The sequence below is a fragment of the Rhinoraja longicauda genome, chromosome 22 (genome assembly GCF_053455715.1).
Source record: "Rhinoraja longicauda isolate Sanriku21f chromosome 22, sRhiLon1.1, whole genome shotgun sequence".
NCBI lineage: Eukaryota > Metazoa > Chordata > Chondrichthyes > Rajiformes > Arhynchobatidae > Rhinoraja > Rhinoraja longicauda.
The window spans coordinates 24,671,873-24,692,709 of record NC_135974.1 but is presented as its reverse complement, the minus strand read 5'-3'; the positions used below and the strand labels follow the sequence as shown (position 1 = coordinate 24,692,709).

At 42.0% G+C, this 20,837-nt stretch overlaps 1 protein-coding gene and 1 long non-coding RNA gene across 3 annotated transcripts in view; one reads left to right on the top strand and one right to left on the bottom strand.

Annotated features, from left to right (window-relative positions):
* Positions 1 to 8,460, bottom strand: part of LOC144604687 (uncharacterized) — a 30,845-nt gene extending 22,385 nt beyond the window's left edge. The window contains exon 1 of the long non-coding RNA XR_013548759.1: positions 8,409 to 8,460. This is a non-coding gene — a long non-coding RNA (uncharacterized LOC144604687). The remainder of the gene's footprint in view (positions 1 to 8,408) is intronic.
* The window catches only part of LOC144604686 (docking protein 5-like), a 257,087-nt gene that overhangs the window by 92,965 nt on the left and 143,285 nt on the right, over positions 1 to 20,837 (top strand). The window lies entirely within an intron of this gene.

The window sequence follows — 20,837 nt, the reverse complement described above, 5'->3', positions numbered from 1 at the left end:
GTTGTGTAATCAGTGCCCTACCCTTTGGAGCTTCAGCAATGCTCAGTGACCCTGGTGAAAGTTGTAGCGGAGATCAGAGATCTCACGTTTCAGGCATTACTGAAAAAGGCCAAGAACGGCAGCTTCACATTCCTAACTGCAATGGATTTAGACAAGATGGGGGTGGCAAGAATATTAGTGTAGAAAACAAGAATGGGGGCTGTCTGGTTTACGAAAGACCTGACTTCCCATAAAGGTGGGCTGTAGAGGCTTTGCAGGATTCTCACTCTGCAAAGTCCTCAATCAATCGGGCATTACGGGGCTGGCAAAGAAGAGGGCCATTCAATCCGCAAGCGAAGCTGCAGAGAAAGCCACTAGATGGCGTTGGATTAAGAGGGCTGATCCGTGGGCGGTTGCTGCTGGGAAGCAAGTCGGGGCTTGATCAACCCCGGCTGGACCGCCTGGGCAAGGTTGTCTGATGTTGTGAGACCCGAAACACCCAATGACCCCAGGTGTCACATCACTGAGGATGCGTCCCAGCGCATCCAAAAGATGTATCTTTCACACCTGGAAAATTAACTACACAAATCCTTTCATCATTCTTAAAGAATGTTTCAAGATAGTCATAATAATAATAATAAAATGTTTTGTGGTATTCATTAAATGGTATATGTTCCGTTAGTTTAACAATAGGTATTGTTAGGGTGAATATAGAAGATATTTGGTAAAATGAAAGTATTATAGAAAGTATATGTAGAGCAACATGAAATGGGTAGCTATAGAAAACGGACATTTCTGACTTATGTTTACGGTCAGTTTTCAGGAACAGAGCCCAAACTTAACCCAGGGACTGCCTATGCAACTGTTCTTTACTTTCTTTCACATAATTCCTGTCATATTTCTCTCCATTGGTTAACATGTTGTTCAACACCTTAAAGATGCCTTGGTACCATGTTGTGGCCATCTTTGGGCAGTGGATTGATCAAGAGGTTCTGAATGTTTTGATGTCTCAGATCTGGTAGAATAGAACTATCTTTTCACAGTGGCTCTCAACTCAACGATTTGGCCAATTAGGCAGGTTTTGCCTGTCCAAGTTGTCCATCCCTGATTTTCAAAGGGAGGCTGCACACTCGCCCTGACTGATTCCAACATTGGCCTGACTTCCATCTTCAGTTTGGGTCTGCCACATCTCTTCATGTGCTGTCGTCATGTGGCAACGTTTTCTTGTTTAAACCCACAATGTTTTTACAATGTGTCCACTCTGCACTCTCAGCCTGTTGTTAATTGTTAATAAGCCCTTATTAATTGGGATTCAAATAGGCACTGACTAATCAAAGAAGGTCAACTTCTTGGCCAAGGTCATGCATGGCTCGTTGGTCAGTTAAGGGCGGCACGGTGGCACAGCGGTGGAGTGGCTGCCTTAGAGCATCATAGACCCGGGTTTGATGCTGACTACGGGTGCTGTCTGTACTGAGTTTGTACATTCTCCCTGTGACCACATTGGTTTTCTCCGAGTGCTCCAGTTTCCTCTCACAGTATAAGACGTACAGGTTTTGTAGGTTAATTGGCTTCTGTAAATTGTAAATTGTCTTTAGTGAATAGGATAGCGCTAGTGTATGGACTGATTGCTGGTCAGCATGGTCTCGGTGGGCCAAAGGGCTTGTTTCCATGCTGTATGTCTAAAGTCAAAAATAAAGTCTAAAGTAAAAACCTGTGGCAAAGTAATAAAATGTCTCCAAACTTTGGCTGACTGGATCTAAAGCCAAACTTGACTGGCAGTTTTGTGACTGGAATACAATCTGAATGGCTCAGCACAAGGCTGCTTACTTTTTGAGGTGCATTCAATAATTAAGCCAGATCTGTGAAGATGAAAATAACGTTTGTGGGTGGAAAATGCTGCCTCACAGTTTCAATGATGCGGGTTCAATCCTGACCTCCAGGGTTGTCTGTGCGGAGTTTTCTCTCATCATCCGTGTAACAACGTGAGTTTTCTCTGGGTGCTTTGGTTTTCTCCCATATCCCAATGTCATGCAGGTTGGTAGGTTAATCAAACACTGTAAACTCCTTTGAATGCATAGGCGAGGGGTAGAAACTGTGAGCAGTTGATGTGAATGTGGGCGAAATAAAAGTGGAATAAATATAGGGTCTGGGTAATTGGGTGCTTAAAGAGTGGTGTAGACTTGGCGGTCAAAATACCTGTTTCCATTCTGTATGATTCCAAAAATATATATATATAGGTGTAGTGAAAAAGAAAATTTAAGATGTAAAGCAAGAAATAAATAATAAAAACAGAACAAGCTGGAAACACTCAGCAGGTCAGCCAGTGTGCGTATGGTATGACTAGGTGTGTTGAGTGGGTAGGTAATTGGCTAATGGTATTCAATTGGGGAAAAAAGTGTGCGGTAATGTACCTGTGGAGGGCTAACAAGGAGATGAGGTAAAAAGGATAACAATAAACCTAAGTGATACGTGTGGAAGAATAGAGTGCATGACTGCACATCCTGCACATTCACAGTTGTCAAGAAAACAAGTGACTTTTTAAAAAGTTCTCTGCAGGTTCTTCCAGAACTCTGTAAAAGCTCTATACAGGACTCAGCGAGAGAATTGAGCATAGCTTGGTCACAACACCACAATAAAGGATGTCACTGACTCAAGACACAGGAAATTGTCAAGGTTTTAGCTCAAATCAAAGAATTCAGAAACTTTAGAATTGATCAATTTGCCATCCTGATAGCTGAAGGGATTTAGCTGAGGTACACATAGCTACGAGATGCCTGCGTTCCATTAACAAATGGGTCAAAAACTGGTAAAACTGATTTAAAGAAGAAGGCAAAACATCCAGTGTTTTTAAAAGTTCACGAGTATACTTTTGAAATCCTGGACTAAGTTAGACGTGAGATTAGGTCAATTGGATTTCAATAGTCCAATAGCACTTTATTGTCACATACAGAGAAATACACTTGAATACAGTTCAGTAAAAATCTTGCTCTACATGGGCACAATCATACTTAAGTACAATAGTGTAGGAATGGTAGATTACACTGAGAAAATACACAAGAATCACCACATTTCCGGCATCAATTTATGTGATTCAAGTCCAAATCTGTTAATAATGTAGTCTTGACTTTACCATAAATGTCTGTTGGCCTGGTGGTGATACTGGACTGGAGTTGCAAGGGCGGCCTGGCCAGCGATGTTGTTGGTGTCTTCCAACACTGCAGGCTGTGTCCGATCCATGTGCTCGGCAACTTAGACAATAGACAATAGACAATAGGTGCAGGAGTAGGCCATTCAGCCCTTCGAGCCAGCACCGCCATTCAATGCGATCATGGCTGATCACTCTCAATCAGTACCCCGTTCCTGCCTTCTCCCCATACCCCCTCACTCCGCTACCCTTAAGAGCTCTATCCAGCTCTCTCTTGAAAGCATCCAACGAACTGGCCTCCACTGCCTTCTAAGGCAGCGAATTCCACACCTTCACCACTCTCTGACTGAAAAAGTTCTTCCTCATCTCCGTTCTAAATGGCCTACCCCTTATTCTTAAACTGTGGCCCCTTGTTCTGGACTCCCCCAACATTGGGAACATGTTTCCTGCCTCTAATGTGTCCAATTCCCTAATTATCTTATATGTTTCAATAAGATCCCCCCTCGTCCTTCTAAATTCAGTGTATACAAGCCTAATTGCTCCAGCCGTTCAACATACGACAGTCCCGCCATTCCTGGAATTAACCTAGTGAACCTACGCTGCACGCCCTCAATAGCAAGAATATCCTTCCTCAAATTTGGAGACCAAAATTGCACACAGTACTCCAGGTGCGGTCTCACCAGGGCCCGGTACAACTGTAGAAGGACCTCTTTGCTCCTATACTCAACTCCTCTTGTTATGAAGGCCAACATTCCATTGGCTTTCTTCACTGCCTGCTGTACCTGCATGCTTCCTTTCAGTGACTGATACACTAGGACACCCAGATCTCGTTGAACATCCTCTCTTCCTAACTTGACACCATTCAGATAATAATCTGCCTTTCTATTCTTACTTCCAAAGTGAATAACCTCACACTTATCTACATTAAACTTGGAGCGGGCACCTGATCTGATCGAGCCCCAGGCTGCTGCAGGGCCTCTAACAGTACACATCACTGGCGCCTCGATCCAGACACATCAACCCACAAATGCGTCATCTGTCACCTCACGTGGCCGCTGCCCGACTCCATGCTCCAGGCACCTCCCACATTCGGAGTACCTCCCAGGAGATAAGCCCACAGCTCGCTTACTGGCACAGTTGTTTCCTGTGTCCACCACTGCTGCCATTTTGAATTGGTCTTCAGTACCAATGAATTTTGCGAAGAAGCCTTTTATCTCCCGTGCTTTCTTTAGATCTTTCGGTTGATTGACAATCTTTCTGGGCCAAGGCGGATACCGATCCAACTTCCCTGAAAACAGGTTTGCGCCCTGTAAACTCACTGTCATCATATTACTCACTGTCCATCACCCACCAGGAAGGATTTTGTTTGTCTTGCAAAGGCACAATGGAACAAATGGTCTCCTTCTCTGGTATGAATTCAGATTCTAGACAGAGGTGACAGAGTGGCGCAGCAGTAGAGTTGCTGCCTTACAGCGCCAGAGACCCGCGTTCGATCCTGACTATGGGTGCTGCCTGTGTGGAGTTTGTATGTTCTCCCTGTGACCACGTGGGCTTTCTCCCACGCTCCACAGACGCATAAGTTTGGAGGTTAACTGGCTTTGGTGAAGTTGTAAATTGTCCGTAGTGCGTAGAATAGTGCTAGTGCCTGGGGTTTGCTGGAGGGCATGCACTCAGTGGGCCAAAGGGCCTGGTTTCCACGCTGCATCTCCAAACTAAACTAAACTTCAAACATAAAAGATATCAGCCCAATGCCTTATTTTATATTAACACACTGCTTATTATTATTTTGATTTTAAAAGCTCAAACCAAACAATAATATACATTCTGAGTTACTTTTAGCAATGGGCTCTCTCTTGTAGATGTATAAAATGTGTAACTCCCTTTCTCATTCTAGAAATTCAGGACACAATCAGGTTCATCGGTAAGCAACATTGAGTGCTACTCTCTGATGTGCTATATTTTGGAATTGAAGCAGAGGTCAATAGTCAGGATACCCTACATATCATTTCACTGTATTTTTATACCATCTCTCTCCCAGCTTTTAAGATGACATACGATCTTAAAAATAAAGTAGATTTTGTTACAAGTTTGAAAATAGAACAAGCTGGTAAGTAAATATAAACCAGCTGGTAATCTTTTTCCTAGACTTAAACTAAAATATTTATTTCTAATTATATTGATGCGACAGTGAGGTATTTCACTCATTTAAAACTTGGTTACAAAATTAGTCAGGATTAGGTGTGACATTTTATGCATCCCTCTAGTTACCTGTGCAAGCCCATTACCACTTAATTCTCATCATTATGGTTAGACGACAGTAGAAAATAGGTAAAGAAAAGCAATCAAATGTTCAGTATTACCACTATTTTGGAGTAATTGAGCAGTATTAGTAACAATCATCTGTTGCTCTTTCCAACAAAGATTGGCCAGTTATCACAGTGTGGAATTTATTCTGTGTGCATTGGCAGATTCTCCAAAGCAAAGCCTTGTCTCGTAACACCAATTCGAGAGCCTTTCATCTCAATCATGTTGCACGTATGATCTTTGACGGTGTCATTACCTTGAACATTTATTTGGTTGCCAAGCTGGCTCATTCAACATTTGCAATGATATAACATCCAAGGTCTTGGAATAGGGATCACAAATGGCAATCAGTACTTTCTTTACAATGAATTATTTCACCTAAAAATGCTCTGCCTTACCGTCGCATCTCTCATGCTTGGTGAACCAAGAATGAGTAAAACAAACACAGGACCAAAACCCAAATGTGAAATATTCCAGGCTAACTAGCCCATTTAAAATGTGTTTTTATCAAATATCTTATGCTTGTAAGGCATATGATCCAGATATTTGCATAACAACTGATATGGATCACCCTTTTCTACTTATAAGTAGATCATGTCTGATCTGTATCTTAAAATAATCCACCTGCTTTGGTTACATTATTCATACCTTGAAACAATCTACCACTTTCAATTTTCGAATTGGGAAACAAGTTTTATTTGACAACAAGATTTCCAGACATCTTATCAGCTTCATTGCAAAGATTTGCACTTCGGTATCATTTCCGAACAAATGCCAAGATTAGCTATCCTTATTCTGGAATATACTTCCCCTCCTCCCTGCTGCCTTATACTCCATTTTCAACTCCCCCCCATGAGAGTATCTTTTTTCTCTTTTAGTGTGTTTGATCATCTAAACCTCTGCATTTAGATCGCTCCTTAATCTTTCATGTTCAAGGGAATATAAACCTAGTCCATGGAATAATTTAACTGCTTTAACCCTAGATAAAACCAATAATATGCTAATGTCATATTCATGCTAATTAGATTTACGAACTTGCTGTACTATTTCAGAATATATATTTCCATGGCAACATATCCCTTCAAGTTTAATTAAAATGTTCATTCAATTTATTAAGGTTATTAATAATGCACTTGTAAAATCTCCGTACATATTGATTTAAAAGTTACTTTTGGTTTCTTCTCCAAGTTAAGTGTCCATAGTTTATTTATTGAATAACTTCTCATTTTACATCTATATTGTTTAAATTCTCAACATATCTAAAATGTAAAATCTAGCGTTTTGGATTGTCTCTACGGAATAATTTTCAGGTTGTATGTGCAAATGAACTGTGTCAATGATGACAATTATGTACACAATTAGGTAAATTGGGCTTGACTTGACTGGGAAATTGACATCATTTCATAATAAATTATGAGAACACTGTTTTTAGGATAATACGCATGTGGAACCAAAGCTCGTCCTTAGATAATGCTTTCTTAACGGTAATGATTTCTGAAAGCTGTTAAAATGCATCAATATACTCTAAAGATTAATATCTAGGATATGCTCAATTGGTTCTGTTCCAATGGGACTACACCTTTTCCATAGCATCTGAAATGGGAAAGAAATTCACAGGGGCGTTTGAACATGTTTTACAGGAATAAGGGAAATCACATCGAAATATTTTGTAACTGCACAATCGTATTGGTCACATTGCACTTACAAGGCTGTTTTACATTTTAGGAGCCACCTGTTAAATAATTCATATTTTATGACAGAATTGATGTGGTCTGCCTTGCCTGCACAGATTAAGCTCATTAAAACGAGCAAAGCATGCCTGGAAGCAATTATTCATTTGTTTTCATATGAAGAGAAAAATTAAATATTACCTTTGATTTCATATATGAAGAAACATTAAACATTGCAGTAAAATATGCAGACTTAGTACAGAAGACACTGACGTGGAGACCTGATTGAAAATTGTCATTGCGTGGTGGACAAAATAGCTTTTGGCATTGGTCATTTATTGGGGAAAAAAATGTTTTAAGGATGAAAACCATAAAAATGCTATAAATTATCCAGGAGGGTATTAATAATTTTCCACTCTGAAGCAGAAGCAAGCACGTTAAATGCACTAAGTGTATGTACAAAGACCAACCTAATTCTTCCTTTGTTTGTAATCTGCATGAATCGCTTTTTCCTGCTTTAAAAGGCACACTCAACACTTTCTGGAAGTGCAATTAAAGGACTTAAAGATACCCAAGACAAGGTTATAATTGAGGTGTAAAGCTGATATTTGATGTTTCTCATTAAATATAAAACAATATAAATTTGCTGCATTTAGTTGACAATTTAATTTTGGCTCGTTTTAGTGCCTAATTTGTGATAGCCTGACAAGCTGCCCATTTGCGTTAAAGTATCACCATAAATGTAAGAGAGTCTCTGAGACATCCAGTAAGGATTCCAGCAGAAAGTACTTTACCCGGTGACTGCTAGGAATATAAAACACTATCAAAGAAAGAGCAATATTCCATAATTGTATGTCAAATTGATGTTCAAGATCAGATTTTCTAATATAATGAAACCATAAATCTGATATTTAGTTTAGTGATACAGCATGGAAACAGGCCCTTCGGCCCACCGAGCCCATGCTGAACAGCGATCAGCTCGTACACTAGCACTATCCTACACACTAAGGACAATTTCCAATTTACCAAAGCCAATTAACCTGCAAGCCAATAGGGTAGGAAACCAGAGCACCCAGAAACAACCCACACAGATCACGGGGAGAACATACAAGCTCTACAGACAGTACTCATGGTCAGGATCAAACCCAGGTCCCTGGTGCTGTAAGGCAGCAACTCCATTGCTGCGTCACCATGCCATCTGTGATGTTATTTGCTAGTCTTGTTACATTAAGGTCACACTGTCACTGAGGTGGGTGCACTGCTATTTCCCCACATTAAAACTTTGTCACCAATACTTTTGTCATGAATACCTGAAAGGTGGTTTCCATTGATGAGCTGTATGAGGTGGAGCTGTGGGATAGACATCGGTGGCAGAGCAGATGATCCTGTAAATCCCAAGGAAGCAAGGGAACATGAGATCATGTCAACAAAATGTATATCCAGCTCCAGAAAGAACAATTTATTCAGGGGTGAAGGATATCTAAGTCAGTGTTGACAGAGATCTGTGACTGTGGTAGAAGTACAGACACACTCATATGCCCGACCAAACCCAGGTGCATTGAGCTGACAGTCATGTCCGTCTTGCAACCACATTTCCATAATGGCCACAACATCATCATTCCAAACACTGATCCAAGCTCTAAATTCATCAGCTTTACCCACAATACTCCTTAATTAATTACAAAATTGCAGGTATCTCAGTTTGGAACTTGAAAAAAAATAATAAGGGTAAGAAATTCCCAGCGGAAAAATAAATTCCCTTTATACGTATGGAGCTGTTTGTCTGAACTCATAATTGACGAAGCTCCCATGACTAATGAACTTATGAACGTATCTATATGACACCTATTTTTTAACTGTTAAAACTTTGCATTAACAGTAACGGAAATATGCATCACTGCAATATATAACATGATGGCCTGGCATATCCCTCAGTTTTGCATTGTTGTCGGCCCTGCGTCCATGAGGAGTGCAGAAAGGCCTGTCGGGAATAGGGCCAGGAATACCGAAAGATTAAAGTGCTGGAGTGGCTCAGTGAACTGAGTGAAGCTGCAAAGTGGGACTACTTGTGTACCAAATACCAAAAGCAGCATTCAACTTATCAACCTCACACACCACAGATCGGATTGTAGTACTGCAGTCCCACCACATCTAGTGGTGAACACTGGTGAACAATTAAATTGCTCATTTGAAGGCAGGCCCAAGAATATCCTGAAGATAGACACAAAGTGCTGGTGCAACTCAGCGGTCAAGCAGCATCTCTAGGGGAAAAAAAGCTGAGTGACATTTTGGGTCTGGACCCTTCTTCAGTCTGAAGAAGGGTCCCGACCCCAAACGTCACCCATCCTTTTTTTCCAGAGACGCTGCCTGACCGCGGAGCTACTCCAGCACTTTGTGTCTATCTTCGGTATATATCAGCATCTGTAGTTCCTTTCTACACATCCAAGAATATCCTCACCCTTAAAGAAACTGGGGCCCAGCGAGAAAGTGCTGGAGTAAGTCTGAAGCTTGTGCAACCGGGTTCATTCAACTTGATTTACTCCAGCTGAAAGTAAGAAATAACTAAGAGCAATGGATACAGCACAGACAATAGGACCAGTCAACATCCAAGCTATAGTATGAAGGTATGCTTCCGAACTGGCTGCACCTCTGGTCAAGCTGTTCCTGTGCAGTTACAACACTGGCATCTAGCCAACAAAGTGGAAACTTGCTCAGATGTGTCCTGTTCATAAAAAGTAGGACAAATCCAATTTAGCTAATTACTGCCCAACCAGTCTTCTCTCAATCATTAGCAAAGTGATGAATGGTGTTGTCAACTGTGCTATGAAGCAATACTTACTCATCACTAACTTAGCACATTTGACTGAACATAGAACATAAAAAAGTATCTTCCGTCAGCTCAAAATCTCCATGCTCAACATAATGCCAAAAATAAGCTAATCTCATCTGCCTGCCAATGTCTTCAGCAGTTCGCGGTATAGCCGCCGAATCTTCAGGCGGGTACCGCCATCCACCAAACTTTCAGGCAGGCACCGCGGCCGTGGCTCCTCAGGAAGGCCTCTGCCGCATGACACCCCGGCTACACTTATACGACAGTTATGTATCTTATGTAACTTGCTTGGTCTGAGAACAGCTTGCAAAACAACATACATTGCAGACACGAAGGGCAGGAGTGGCACGTGCATGGGAACAGTCACTTCAAGGTTCCTCTCAAGCAACATACCCTTGAAAATATATCACAGCATCTAAATCCTGAAACTTGTCACCCACTTGCTATGTATTATTTTGATGAAAATAATACATAGCACCAGAATGACTAGTTTGTCACAATGTCACAATCTTCTCAAGGTTTAAGTAGGGGTGGTCATTAAATACTGGCCTTGCCAGGAATGCCCAGTCTGAAACATGAATTAATGTTTAAAAACTGTCAGTAGAAGAGAAAGTGGAAGGTTTAACCAGCTGCCTTGGCGGTGGCATTTTTCCATTTACAATTGGATTAAACTTTGGCTGAAAAAGGATGTATGTTAGCTATTGCCAATGTGCTGGCAGATGTGCACAGTTGGAATAGACTAATTTTCTTTTCCTCACATGCACTTTTATGACTAGGTTTATGCAGCATATGGTTAATAGCTTTATAAACATTATGGGCTGTAGCAAATAAAACAAGTCATAATGCTCCAGTATTTGAGTTCTCATGAATTTCCACATACACAGAATCAGCTGATCTGCTTCTGATACACCATCTGGATTAAGAGTGTTAGAACGACGACTGATGAAGTTCTGACAGCTTGCGCTCTTTCTTAACACGAGTGCTAAGACTATACAGATACATTTAACATGTGTTTCAGTAGACAGACATAAAATGCCAGCTCCCTATGATGCTAATGTAGGGAAATTTATGTTGACTGTTATTAAAGGCCACCAATAAAAGTAAATGACAGAAGAAATAGAGGCACAAGAAACTGCAAATGGTGGAATCGTTAGCCAGAACCTATGTTCTGTAGGAACAGCAGGTCATGCAGAATCTGTGGAGGGATAGGACAGATGATATTTTGGATCAGGACCCTTACTCAGACTGAGGGAGTAGAGGGGGAGAAAGCTGGAAGAGAGCGGTGGGGTTAGGGCAGATGGATGGAGAAAGTGACAAAGGCTAGTGATGAAAATAATACAAAAGAGTTTTGGATAAGGAGAGAAGAGGAAGGGTGAAATGTCAAGCCAGAGGGGGAGATTTGCTATCCTGAAGTCCCTTTTTATCCCTCTCTTCCCCTTCCACCAATATTTCTTCCTCAAGCTTCACATTTCATTCCATCTGTTCTTTCCTTATCTGACAACCTTATGTCTTCTTTTCACCTCCACCCTTTGTCACTTACACCACCTATCTGCCAATCATGCTCACCGCCACCCCAACCTGTATCCACCTATCACTTCCGGGCTTTGCCTCACACGCACCTCTCTTTTTCAGTTTTTTACCCCCCCCCCCCCACCATCAGTCTGAAGAAAGGTTCCAACTTGAAACATCATCTGTCCACCTATCCATTCCCTCCATGGATGCTGCTTGACCCACTGAGTTCCTTCAGCACTTTGATTTTTGACAGAAAAAGTAAATGAATTGGCTCAAAATCAGACAGATTCACATTTATTCAAAATAACCTACATAAAGACGGTCTATATTTGTTGTTTCTGCTTCTATAACAGGTGCATTATTCTTTTGAGAAGTTGTGTCCATAAACACAAGACTGTTATCTATCATGCTAATATCTTCAAACCTACGTTCATTGTTAGCATTGCTTGCAGCTGTAATAGAGAGAAAAAAACGTATCCTTGGTTACAAATCTATGCCAAAGTACCGACCCTTGGTTCTACTCAGCTTTTCCCATTCATGTCTTTTGACTTCACTGACAACTGAAGACAAATATCTCCTTTAGGCTCTAAGTAACTCTTGCATCCCCTCTCTCACCATCCCTCCCCCACCTTATTCATCGTACTAGTTTCACTATCGTCCTGTTGAATTTCATTGTCTGTGTAACTCTATATCACCTAGCACACAGCCAGCAATGGACCATTATGGGTTCTATCTTTCCTTGATCATCATTACTTTTTACATTTTTTGCTTATCTTATTTGTTCTATATCTCTTTCTATATCACCGTTTATATCTCTTGTTTCCCTTTTCCCTGGCTCTCTGAAGAAGGGTCTCGACTGAAAACATCACTGATTCCTTTTCTCCAGACATAGCCTGCTGAGTTACTCCAGCTTTTTGTGTCTATCTTCGGTTTAAACCAGCATCTGTAGCTCCTTCCTATACATAAATATCTCCTTGTTTGTTTCCGTAACATGTGCTTTCTCCAGTACTTTTAATCAGTGGTACTTTAATGATGACTGTTCATCTAATGAATCTGGGTCAAGGTGGAGATTTTGCATCAGAATCTCAAGCAGCATCAAAGGTTGCCAGTTTAAAGATCTAATGTCATAAATTCAAAAGTTGTAGGAGCAGATATAGGCCATTCGGCCCATCAAGTAACCTAATGGTGGTAATTGGACTGTATTCTCGATATTTTGTTCAAATAATTAAGAATGCCATACAAATGCCCAATTTATATTTTGCCTAATTTACAGAAATTACGTTTTTTTTCCATGTTCCATTTCCATGAGCTGCCAGAGGAGGTAGTTGAGGCACATACTATCACAACGTTTAAGAAACATTTGGATAGGTACATGGATAGGACATGTATCCTATATTGGTCAAATGTGGGCAAGTGGGACTTGTGTAGACTGAACATGTTGGTTGGTGTGGGCAAGTTGGGCCGAAGCGCCTTTTTCCACAATGTATGACTCTAACACTATGATTCTATGTTACCCTCACATACTCAGAGAGCCAAAGGGAGATACAGTACAGAAACAGGGCCTTCAGCCCACTGAGTTCATACTGTCAATTCACCACCTATATACACTTATCCTACATTAATCCCATAATTTTATTCTCCCCACTTTCTCGTCGGTTCCCTCTAGAATCTTCCACTCATCTTCGTACTTTGGAGAGTTAATAATGGCCAATTAACCTACTGACCCATGCGTCTTTGGGATGTGGAATGAAACCAGAGCTGCCAGAGAAATCCCACAAGGCTATTGGGAGAACATGATGGCTCGATACAGAGAGCACCCAATGTCACAATTCATCCCAGATCTCTGGCACTGATAGGCAGTATTTCTGCAAGCTGCATCACTATACTGCCCACTCCGACGCTCCAACAGTAACATGTTCCTGGGAATATTCAGGAATGTACATAATCAGTATCTCAGACATTCTTTCATTTATTTGTTATCAGAACTGCCCCCACTCCAATAACATTCCCATTAATAGTCATACTACCTAAAGTTGCTTGCTATTTCCTCACATTGGTGCAATGAATCTTCACAGCCTTCTAAATCTCCCGGCTTACCTCCTCTGCTTTGCTGTGTTTCTTGCAGCCATTCTCTGTATCACTCCTAGTGATTGCAACTCCTCCCCTTCAATCTTCCAGTCACTTACTCGTTTATGTTTTGCGCACTATTACCCAATTGTTTATTTTCTACTTTCTATTCTCACTCTATTACCCTGTTTGGGCCATGCCTGTGCCATTCCTTGTAGGATGGTTATTACGCAGATTAATTACACGGATCAATAATCCTAAATACATTCCAGAAGTTTGATCGCAAACTTTTGTTTTCTTGTAGTCTAACCCTTTTGTTGCAATTCTGAAATGTTTAGTATGCATGTGGCAGGGGAGGGAGATAGAAAATGGAAGCAAAATGATGTGTAGAGACAGTGTCTTGTTGAAAACAACATTATTTAAAATAGAAACTAAAGTATCCAGAAACAAGAGAACATTAAAAAAAGTGTCCTATTGGATGTGCAAGTTGAACTTAAGCATTCATGGTTTAGTCATGGTTGTCATATTTCCCCCCAAAATTTTATTCAAGGGAAATGTGTACAAAATAAACAGGATGCCACATGAGAGCAACTTTGGTTAAAAAGTAGTTAAGGGAACTAAAGGCAGGAGATGCTGACAAAAAGTCCATTGATAGATGAGGTGAGGAAGCAAGCAATAGCAACAACATATGCCAGGAAGTCCACATGAGCAAATACCTGAAGAAACAACCGATTATAAGAAAAAAAGGTAATTCTTGCTAACAGATCGTGGAAGTCACAGCACGATATAAAGGGGAAGAGAAAATGATCTGGAGAAATATTAGGTGTAATATTTAACAGGGAACAAAAAACAGTGCGTTGCAAAGCTAAATGAAAAATTTGAAACATGTAACTCTGAGTAAAAATTACGACAACTCTACTCAAACTTGAAGGGGTTGAGGTCAGACCACCTTAACAACTGTGTTCAGTAAAATATAATGGAAGCATTTAAGCAGGGAAGGAAATGGAGGGCAGAACCACATGGCCAATATCAAATGACAAATAATTGGACTAAAAGAAAATGCAATTGCCTGCATTTGATATATTTATTTATGATATCCATTTCCACCTTTCCTTGCTACACTATCAAACTGTCGAGAAAATTCCAATTAACTCAGATTTGAGAGCATTATATGTGATTGAATTTGTAATTTATATCCCTTCCAATGTAGACTAGCTCTAATTTAAAGATTGTGCCCATTTTGTTCTGCTTTTCATTAGTGGTAATAGATTTGTGTTTGAGGAAAAATTGATATTTTTAAATAGCTGTAAGATTGCATTAGAGACAATATTTCGTTTTTGATTTATACATCGTACGTTGTACAAATACCATCAGAGTTGAACTTCTGTTGTGATCTGTAATGGATCTAAAGGGACACAATCCTGCACTAGGCTATTCCTGGATGGCGTCAATGGTACTAAGCAGAGCCCAATTCTTAGGCTGGGAAACCTGCCCCACTGAATCTGAGCCAATGTAGATTGGTTCTGGGAACATGGGGGAAATCAACTGCTGAAGAAGTAGAGCTTTGTTCTAAATTAAGTGACTTTAAACATTATTAATTATTACCTATTTATCCGTGTCACCAGTGGTGTTTATATTTGTAAGATAAATTAAAATGTTTAAACGCTCTAATTTTTTTTTAAACAGGTCCAAAGTGAATTCCATGGACATTCAACAGCAGATTTGACAACCCGTGAGCCTGATGCCAGAGCCCACCATATGTCAATTGTGTTGAATGCCAAAGCCCAGGGAGATGTTCATGGTATATGGCATCTGTGACCATGTTGTAAGATACAGCCTGGTCCTGCAACCAATAACCAAAGACCTTCGGGCCTTGAAACATCTGCTACAAGGGTTCAGGATTGTGTCCTATGCCAAGATTCAGGTTTATTTAATTAATTCCTCCCCAAATTTTATGGGAACCAGACATCAAAACAAAAGTAGACACCAAAAGCTGGACAGGCAGCATCTCTGGAGAGAAGGAATGGGAGACATTTCGGCTGGAGACCTTTCTTCAGACTGAGGGTCTGAAGAAGGGTCTCAACTCGAAACATTACCCAGGTACCTTTTGGGTACCACTGCCTGTACCCAAACGCTGCCGCTGAGTTACTCCAGCATTTTGTGTCTATCTTCGGTGTAAACCAGTATCTGTAGTTCCTTTCTACACATCAAAAAGAATGTTACTGTTTCAAGTAAAACAATTACCCCAAATAAATGGCAAAATTATTTAAAAGTAGCTATTTCAACACCATAGGAGACAGCCTTCACTGACAGTAGAGTAGAAAGTAAAGAGTAGCGTCAAGGAAGGCCATTGACAGAGAACCAACGTAAATGGTTGGGTCAAGAACACTGCTCTAGAATTCCTGAACCAATATCTGAGGTCTGTGGAGATTGCTCAATGAGCAACAAGTAGAGATTCAACAACTTTGACCATCTTCCTTTGTTTGGCTCTTACTGAGACTTCAGATTGTAAGAGATTTAACCATAAGACATATTGTTGTCTATTTTATGTAGACACTTACACTGTGATGATAAGTAAGATGAAGCACTACTCTGCCCATGTGTATGTTGATTAACTGTGTACCAGATGTGGAGGATCTCAACTCACTAGTCAGTGAAGGCTACCTCCTATCGTGCTAAAAAAACAACTTGTAAAAAACCTCTTGTCATTTCTTTAGCATAATTGTTTTCCTTTGAAAAGCGACTTTCTTTTTGAAGTCAATTTCCCATAAAATGTTAATAAATAAATCTGAATTTTGGCAAGGACACAATCCTAAGCCCTTTTGGCAGATGTTTCAAGAACTGATCTGGTTGCTTTTGCTGGATTTGGGAGATTTGGGGGATCTTGCGTGAGATATATGTTTCAATTAGCACAGTCACTTAATTTCTATTCATTTATATGACTAATATCATGGCAAGCTAATACGTTCATTTATGAACATGTTGAAGAAAGAAAGAGATCCCCTTGACCCCATTGGATACCCTATCACACACCATATTTAACAGATTCTACTCTATAAATGTAGAAGGCATGGTTAGGGAACAGCTCCATCCAAGACTGCAAGAAATTGCAGATAATTGTGGATGCAGCCCAGACCATCACACAAACCAACCTCCCTTCAATTGACTCCATTTACACCTCACTCTGCCTCGGCAAGGCCACCAACATAATCAAGGACAAGTTGCATCCCGGCTACTCCCTCTTCCCTCGTCCATTGATATAAAATTATGAAAACACAAACCTCCAGATTTAGGGAGAGTCTCTTCTCAGCTGTTATCAGGCAATTGAACAATCCAACCAAAAACTAGAGAACGGTCCAAGACTATTATTTACCTCATTGGAGACCCTGGGACTGTCTTTGATTGGACTTTACTGGCTTTATATTGCACTGAACGTTATTTATATTATTTATCATGTATCTGTACATTGTAGATGGCTCGATTGTAATCATGTATCATCTTTCCGCAGACCTATTAACACACAGCATAAGCTTTTCACTGTACCTCGGTACACGTGACAATAAATTAACTCAATGAACTGAAATCAACTATCACCTCCCTCAACAAGATGCCACCATAGGATTTCCACTCCGTTCCTCTTCAGCCTGCTATAAGGACCGTTTCCACCATGGCTCCTTAATCTACCTTTCCATGTCACTTAACAACTCCCTTTGCACAATGCTATTCCGTACAACCACAGGAAATGCAACATTTGCCTTTTAACTCGTTTCTTCCCACCATTCAAGAATCTAAAGCATCCTTCCAGATAAAGCAATGATGCACTTGATCTTCCATCTTAGTGCAGAGCCTTTGATAATCACAGTAGTATTCCCTAGATGGGGGAAACCAAATATAGATGTGATGATTGCTGTGCATTATGCCTCAATTTAAGATGCAAGGATGATCCTCGGCTTCCTGCACTTTAATTCTCCATCCCACTCCCACATTGTCCTTTTTTTGTTTATGTTCCTCTAAACTGTTCCAATTTAAGCCCAAAGAACAGTACATCTATATAAGCATATTGAAGTATTAAACTCACAAATTTCAGATAACCAGCCTTTCCCGTTTGAGTCAGAACTTGCCCCTTCTGATGTAAGGTCATGTCACTCATCCCGTTTTTTTCGGCCTTCACAGATCCATCCTGTTCTGTGAGTATTTCCAAAATTCCCTTTTACTTTGGATTTACAGAAAATGTGTTCTGCATTTTACAAAACAATCTTTTTGTTTGTCTCTCGTATCCCCATTCTATGTGTACTCCTCTAGATAGACTGCTTTATAAGATGGCAATGAAAACAATTGTTTCACTGGGACAATGTCAGTATTCATTCTGCCCTCACCGTCCCTCTCCCCTCTCTGCAAATGAGAACACACCTACTTCCTCTCCTTGTCAGTTCTGATGAAGCATCATTGAACTGAAATGATTTCTTCTCCACGGATGTTGCCTGTCCCGCTGCATATCCCCAGCGTTACTATTTTATTAATCAAAGTCAAAAAAAAAAGTCAAAAGTCAACTTTATTGTCAATTTTCAGTTAGTTTACGCAGACAGAAGATCGAAATACCATTTCCCACAATCCCGAGGAATAAAGTGCATTAAATTAAGTTAAAATTAAAAGGGCACAGCAAACAACAGTCAATATATACAGTTTAATAAAATATAGTCACTTCAATGAAAAAAGATGAAGATGAATATATTACAATAAAAAATAATGAACAGTAGTGCAAAGCCTGTCCATAGCAGCGTTAAAAAAAAGTGTCTGGTGCTGGATGTGCGTGTGTGTGGGGTGTTAAAGTCCAGGTCCAATGGGGGCAGGGGAGAGAGGAGGGAGGGAGGGGAGAGAGTTCAGCATCCTGACAGCCTGGTGGAAAAAACTGTTCTTTAGTCGGGTGGTGCTCGACCTCAGGCTGCGAAACCTTCTCCCTGAAGGCAGGAGGGTGAAGAGGCTGTTGGAGGGGTGGGAGGGGTGCTCTGTGCTTTGCGGGTGAGGCGGGTGGTGTAAAAGACCTGGAGTGTTGGGAGTGAGGCGTCAGTGATCCTCTCAGCAGTGTTCACTATGCGCTGCAGGGTCTTGCGGCTGGAGGCTGTGCAGCTTCCGAACCATACAGTGATGCAGCTGCTGAGGATGCTCTCGATGGCGCCTCGGTAAAAAGTGTACATGATGGGTGTGGGGGCTCCCGCTCTCTTCAGTTTGCGGAGGAAGTAGAGGCGCTGCTGGGCTTTCTTGGCGATGGACGTGGTGTTGTTGCTCCAGGAGAGATCCTCGGTGATGTTCACCCCCAGGAATTTGGTGCTGCTCACCTGCTCCACAGCAGCACCATTGATGGTCAGTGGGTGGGGGTGTTGGGTGTGCGTTCTCCTGAAGTCGACAACAATCTCCTTTGTTTTCTCCACATTCAGGAAGAGATTGTTGTCTGTGCACCACGCGGCCAGCTGGTTCACCTCCTTCCTGTAGTGGGTCTCGTCGTTGTTGCTGATGAGACCCACCACGGTTGTGTCGTCCGCAAACTTGACGAAGTGGTTGGAGCTGTGGGTGGGTGTGCAGTCGTGGGTCAGCAACGTGAAGAGCAGGGGGCTTAGCACACATCCTTGTGGGGCCCCCGTACTCAGCGTGATAGTGTCCGATGTGTTACTGCCGACCCGTACAGACTGGGGTCTGGCAGTGAGGAAGTCCAGCAGCCAGTTGCAGAGAAGGGGGCTGAGGCCCAGGTTTGTTAGTTTATAAACCAGCTGCTGGAGGATGATGGTGTTGAATGCTGAGCTAAAGTCTATGAACAGCATCCTAACATATGAGTTTTTAGTGTCCAAGTGGGTGAGGGCTGAGTGTAGAGCAGAGGAGATGGCATCCTCAGTGGACCGCTTAGCTCGATATGCAAACTGAAACGGGTCCAGGGAGGGGGGGAGGTTGGATCTGATCTGCTTCATGCCTAGCCTCTCGAAGCACTTCATGATGGTTGAAGTCAGCGCTACAGGGCGGTAGTCGTTGAAGCAGGATGGAGAGGACTTCTTGGGCACAGGTATGATGGTGGTTTCTTTGAAGCACGAGGGAACAACAGCCTGGCTCAGGGAGATGTTGAAGATGTCTGTGAGGACATCTGTGAGCTCAGCTGCGCAGTCTTTTAGCACACGACCAGGAATGTTGTCAGGTCCAGAAGCTTTTCGGGTGTTAATCCTTAACAGTGTGCTCCTCACACTGCCTGGAGACAGACAAATAGCCTGGTCGTTGGGGGGGGGAGTTGTTTTCTGCGCAGGTGTGTTGCTCTGTGCTTCAAAGCGTGCGAAGAAGCCGCTGAGGTCGTTCAGGAGAGAGGTGTCACTGTCACAGGTCTGTGGTAGGGGTTTGTAGTCTGTGATAGTCCTAATACCTTTCCACAGGCTCCGTGTGTCTCTGCTGTCACTGAAGTGGGCTGTGATGCGCCGGGTATAGTGTTGTTTGGCTTTCCTGATGCCACTGGAAAGGTTGGCCCTGGCTGCTCTGAGTCCGGCTGGATTGCCCTCTCTGAAGGCAACGTTGCGGACCCTCAGCAGCCCATGGACCTCCCCGGTCAGCCATGGCTTCTGGTTAGCCCGGATGGTGATGGCTCTGGTATGGGTCACATCATCAATGCATTTGTCTTCCTCTGTGTATTCCTGAATGTTGGTTGTGTTGTTGTATGTTGCTGCCTGCTTGAACATGTCCCAGTCTGTAGTCTCAAAGCAGTTTTGGAGTGCAGCTGTGCTATCCTCTGACCACACACGTACCTCTTTTGAAACCGGTTTGGTGACTTTCACCCGGGGTCTGTATGCCGGTTTCAGCAGAATGGTGAGGTGATCAGAGAGGCCGATATGGGGGAGGGGGGAAGCCTTGTATGCTCCTTTGATGGTCGTGTAAACAAGGTCCAAGGTGTTGTTTTCTCGTGTTGAGAAATCAACATGCTGGTATATTTTAGGCATGACAGTTTTTAGGTTAGTATGGTTGAAGTCCCCAGCTACGATGAGAAAGCCATCTGGGTGTGCTGTCTGCTGCTCAGAGATGGCCCGGTACAGTTCACAGAGTGCCTCCTCTCTGTCCTTGTTGTTGGAACTGGGAGGGATGTAAACAGCGACTAACAGGATAGCTGTTAGCTCCCTCGGGAGGTAGAAAGGCCGGCACTTCACAAACATAAACTCCGCCAGCGGTGAACAGTGTTTGTAGACCAACACAGCATCCCGACACCAAGCATCACTGATGTAAACAATCACACCGCCGCCGCGAGTCTTCCCCCCGCTAACCGTAGCTCTGTCCGATCGGTAGCATGTTAGCCGGTCGAGCTGAA